This window comes from Culex quinquefasciatus, chromosome 3 (genome assembly GCF_015732765.1).
Source record: "Culex quinquefasciatus strain JHB chromosome 3, VPISU_Cqui_1.0_pri_paternal, whole genome shotgun sequence".
Classification (NCBI taxonomy): domain Eukaryota; kingdom Metazoa; phylum Arthropoda; class Insecta; order Diptera; family Culicidae; genus Culex; species Culex quinquefasciatus.
In genome coordinates this window covers 194,655,958-194,661,957 of record NC_051863.1, presented here as the reverse complement: position 1 = coordinate 194,661,957, position 6,000 = coordinate 194,655,958, and positions in this window count along the sequence as shown.

Sequence of the window (6,000 nt, the reverse complement as noted above, 5' to 3'; positions counted from 1 at the left end):
CTTTTCGAAAAAATATGTTCAAAAATTTAAAATCAAGACCACCAATTTAAAAGGGCGAAATATTGGATGTTTGGCCCTTTTGATATGTTAGTCTTAGTTTAAAATTTTTAAAATATTTTTTCGAAAAGATCGGAAAATTTCACGATTGTTTCATATTATAAATTGAAAATCGGGCCATTAGTTGCGAGATATCGACATTAGAAAATGGTGTGTTGTTTGGGTGGAATTAGAAAACATCAATTTTCCTGTTTTTAAACCTTATCAAAAATTTCACTGAAGTACTCATTGTTATCCGAGCATTCGTTGGTGAAGGTTGTCTGAATCAACATGACTCGTCGCGTCCCGGCGCAAAACGCCGGCAATATTGCCCTACCTGCGGCTCAAGCAGGCAAAAAGTGGGAATTTCCAAAGGAAGGTTGAGGCCTCAACTGATGGCCAAAACCGGGAATTTCCAAAAGGAAGGTGCTTTTGGAAGTGACATCGAACAGCAAAAAGACGAAAAAGAGCGACGGTACTGTACCGATGGATGAGGAGGAGGAGAACTCTTCATCGCACGAGGAGCAGCTTTTGAAGAACAACAAGTTTGCTGGACTGCCTGACGAGGACCAGGTAGCGGAAGCAAAGGAGAATGAAGTGAAACAGCGAAAGGAGAAACTGCCTCCTTTTTATGTGAGGCAATCAGCAGCAACGATCGACTTTCGAGCGGGGCTGGTTGAACTCATCAAGTCTGGGAAAGTCCAAGGCAACATTCGTCTGTGTCAGGACGGATTTAAGGTGCTGGTGCAATCCAGGCAGCACTATCAACTGGTCAAGGATTACTTGACCGAAAACGAGGCGGAGTACTTTACCCATGATGTCGTCATGGATAAGCCGTACAAAATCGTCGTCAGAGGTCTGTACGACATGCCAGTGGAGGAATTAGCTGCCGAGCTAAAAGTTTTGAAACTGGATGTGTTGGCCGTGCACAAAATGAGCCGACGCAACAAAGACATCAAGTACCGTGACCAGCTCTACCTGCTGCATTTGGCTAAGGGATCGACGACGCTTCCTGAGCTGAAGGCAATCCGAGCGGTTTTCAACATTATCGTGTCGGAGCGATACCGACCAGTGCATCGTGACGTCACACAATGCTTCAACTGCCTGGGCTTCGGGCACGGAGGTAAGAACTGCCACCTGAAGCGTCGTTGCGCCAAATGTGGTACCGATGCGCACATCACATCCCAGTGCATCCAAGATTCGCTGGTGAAGTGCCTCAACTGCAACGGTGAGCACTCGTCAACCGACCGAAAGTGCCCCAAGAGAGCTGAGTTCGTGAAAATTCGGCAGCAAGCATCGACGAAGAATCAGCCTCAGCGTCGTAGAACTCCTCCAGCCCTGGTGGAGCAAAATTTTCCACCTCTTCAACCGCGACGCCAGGTCCCGAACTTGGCACCGTTGCCGTTGGATCCCAGGAAGAGAGCTGAGATGAATCATCCACGGCCGGGTTCCAGCCAGGAGCCGAGACCGCCACCACCGGGCTTCAGCCAGGAGCCAAGACCAACCCAAGAACCAGCAGTTGAGGAAAATGGTAATGATCTTTACACCTCAACCGAACTCCTCAATATTTTCAAACAGATGTCCGCTGCACTGCGTGGATGCAAAACCAAGACCCAGCAGATTGAAGTGCTGACCTCGTTCGTCATCCAGTATGGATCGTAGGTCCTCAAGCTGCTGAATTGGAACGCTTGCTCCATTAGGAGGAAGAACTTAGAGCTGGTGGATTTTCTTCGCGAGAAGGAGATCGACGTAGCTGCCATCACGGAAACTCATCTGAAGCCCGGTGAAAAAGTTTATCTGCAAAACTACAAGATCGCGACGCAGCTCGACAGGACCACCTCTGGAGGAGGAGGTGTGCTTGTCGCTGTTCATCGTGATCTCAAGCCACGCCGGCTGCCACACTTCAAGCTGGACATCATCGAGGCCGTTGGGGTGGAAATTCCCACTTCGGTTGGCCCAGTACTCTTCATTGCTGCATACTGCCCACGTCAGGTGAATTCCAGAGATGGTTCAGCAGCAAAACTGAAGAGCGATATCCAGAAGCTGACACGGCGGAGCGCAAAGTACATCATCGCTGGTGACCTCAACGCGAAGCATGAAGTTTGGGGCAACAGCAGGAGGAATCGGAACGGAGTGATTCTGCACAACGATCTGCAAAACGGATACTACAACGTTGTGAGTCCGGATCGTCCAACGAGGGTGGCTCGGTCTGGGAATCACTCAATCATCGACTTCTTCATTACCAATATGGCTGAGAACGTGGCTCATCCTGAGGTGTTTGAAGAGTTGAGTTCTGATCACTATCCGGTGGTTGTGGAGGTTGGAGCTTCCGTTACTCCGCAGCGGCAACCAACCCGGAAAGATTACCACAACGTTGACTGGCAGCAGTTTCAGCAAGTGGTAGACAGCAACATCGACTATGATCAACACCCGGAAACTTCTGCTGATATTGATCGTTCGCTGGAGGTGATCCAGCAGGCTATCAACCAAGCAGAGGCTGCCAACGTTCGGGAGGTTCCTGTTAATTTTAAGGTAACTGATATTGACGTAGATACTAAACACTTGATTAGACTTAGGAATGTTTATAGGAGACAATATCAACGGACTGGGGACTATGACAAAAGATTTCAGTTAACAATTTGAACAAAATCATACAAGACCGACTTGACAATATCAGAAATCAAGAATTTTCAAAACATGTAAGCCAGCTTGGGAATTATTCAAAACCATTTTGGAAACTTTCAAAAGTTCTTAAAAACAAACCAAAGCCTATTCCTCCTCTTATTGTTGAGGATTCTCCTTTGATTACATCCGAGGAAAAGGCAAATGCACTTGGGCTTCATTTTGTTAGTTCACATAATCTTGGCGCTTCCATGACCAGCCGTAAAGAAACATCAGTTGCCAATAGTATTTCAACAATCAATGACTCTACCTTTGAATTTCCTGCAGATTCCCATGTTTCTGGTGAGGAAGTCAAAGTTGCAGTTAAACAAATGAAAAATATGAAAGCTCCTGGCTTTGATAACATTTTAATCTGGTGTTGAAAAACAGAGTGATCAGTTCTTTCAACATCTAGCCAATATTTTCAATAAATGTTTGCAACTTGGTTACTTCCCACCAATTGGAAACTGGGCAAAGTCATACCAATTTTGAAGCCTCAAAAGATCCAACATCGCCAACAAGTTATCGTCCCATTAGTCTTTTGAGTAGTCTGTCCAAACTCTTTGAGAAGGTCATCTATTCAAGGCTTTTGGATTTTACCAACGATAATAATATAATTTTGAACGAGCAGTTTGGCTTCCGAAAGGGACATAATACTGCTCATCAGCTTACGAGAGTAACTAAAATCATCAAGCAGAACAAGCTTGAGTCTAAATCAACTGCTATGGCTTTGTTGGATGTTGAGAAGGCTTTTGACAATGTTTGGCATGATGGTTTGATACATAAACTGTATTTATACGGTTTTCCAATGTATCTTATCAAAATTATCCAGCACTATCTTTCGGAGAGATCGTTCAGGTTTTTCTGAATGGGATTGCTTCTGGATTATTCAACATTGATGCTGGGGTTCCCCAAGGAAGTATTCTTGGCCCACTTCTGTACAATATTTTTACATCTGATTTGCCTACTCTTCCTGGTAATGGTGTGTTGTCACTTTTTGCTGATGACACTGCCGTTATTTATAAGGGTAAAATAACCAGATATTTAGTTGGCCGTCTTCAGAAGGGTCTTGACGTTCTTTCCGAATACTTTGGCGACTGGAAAATTCGCATAAATGCAGCCAAAACTCAAACCATCATTTTTCCACTTTCCAAATCGGCCAGATTTGCCCAAAGGATGATGTTTTGATAAAAATGAATGATGTTTCGATACCCTGGTCAAAGGAAGTTGTCTATTTAGGTCTCATACTTGACTCGAAACTATTGTTTCGGCAGCATGTAGATAAAATATTGAACAAGTGCAGCATTCTCATCAGGTGTTTGTATCCTTTAATTAACAGAAAATCAAAGCTATCTTTGAAAAATAAGCTAGCAGTTTACAAACAAATAATTTACCCCGTTATTGAGTATGCAGTACCTGTTTGGGAGTGTTGCGCTAGAACTCATAAATTGAAGCTCCAGCGTGTCCAAAACAAGGTACTCAAAATGGTTTTGAATGTTCCTGGCTGGACAAGATCAAGTGAGGTTCATGAATTAGCAGAAGTAAAAATGTTGGATCAGAAGATTCAAGAGAAATGTTTGAAATTCAGGGAAAAATGTGCTATATCTGAATACCCCTTGATTCAAGGATTGGTTTAGTTTATGGTAAGATTAAGTTAGTTTTAGGTTAGGTTATGTTTTCTTAATTTTTTTTTTTTTATTTTTTTTTTTTTTTTTTCATTGTACCTAGTGTTACAAAAATGATAAATCATATACTTTTAAAGTTAAGAAAATGAACAGTGTTTAAATCACGAAAGCAAACTAAAGCTGAAGAGCCACAGCTGACCACTTATTATGTAAACCAAATGTAATTATTATAAGAAAGATTCAATAAAGTATATTTAATTCAAAAAAAAAAATCACTGAAGTACTTTTTGATTGCAAATTTGATTTAACATCGAAAATGAAGTTGAAAATTTTTGGGACCAATTTTTCGATTTTTCGAAAAATCAGTATTGATTCAAAATTCATAACTCGCTCAAAGATTTGCACAACCTAGAAATTTCTGAAAAGTTGGCATTTGATGTCCTCAAAAACATATTAAAAAAATTAAAAATAGTGTTTTTGCAAATCAAGTTTTAGTGACACAAAGTTAAATTAAAATCACCAAAAAAATTTTACAGTGTATCATTTTTTCAGTGTAGTCCATATCCATACCTACAACTTTGCCGGAGACACCAAATCGACAAAAAATTCCTTCAAAAGATACAGATTTTTGAATTTTCATGCATCATTTTTGTATGGCCAGCTGCCAAATCTGTATGGAAAATTATATGAACAAACTAATGATGCAAAATGGGTTCTTTGGGCATATCGAAGTCACCAAAAAAGTTTCAGTCGGATTAAAAAATACAAAAAAAAATCGAAAGACCGAAATCTGAGAGAACTGCTCATTATTTACAAAATATTTTTCGTGAGGTTTGGCATAAAATTGTAGCAGGTAATGCAAAACCGTTTTTAAAATGTGAATTGATTCAAATAAAAAAATGTTGAGAAAAACTTAAGGCCGTTCCAAATATTTTTAAAGTCTATGTCCCTCGACTCTGACCAAAGTCGAAGGGGGCAAAAATATATAAAAATGCAATTACGAGCCATGGTTTCAACATTTAAATGAAAAAAGTGTTTTAAAATGCATTATACAACTGTCCAGTTGTTTTGCCAAAATTTGTTTCCAAAATATCTAAGTATTGACGAAAATTTTATTTTTGCGAAAAATAAAATTTTTGCGTTATTGAACAATGAGATTTCATAAAATTCAAAACATTTTCAAACAAGCCCAAATATGCTAAATATTATTATCAATGCAGAAAAATGCATTTTAGATTGTTTTAAGTTGATTAGACTTCTATTTTCATGGAAATTTTTAAGTTTTTGGAAAATATTTTTTGCCCCTTGATTTTTCAGACCAATTTTGAAGGGGTGACATAAATTTGAAAAATATTTGCAACGGCCTTACCAAAATAACGACATTTATGCAATGAAATCAATTAGTTGGATATTGAAGGGGAAATGATGTTCTTGAAATTCAGCCAAGGGGGCATACATCAATATAAACCTGTTTATTCAAATAACTTAAAACAATCAATATTAGTTGTTTGATAATTTTATTTTGCAATTGGGTAATTCTCTCACACGAAATCGGGAAAAATTGCCCTGACCCCTCTTCGATTTGCGTGAAACTTTGTCCTAAGGAGTAACTTTTGTCCTTGATCACGAATCTGAGGTCCGTTTATTGATATCTGGTGACGGAGGGGCGGTACGACCC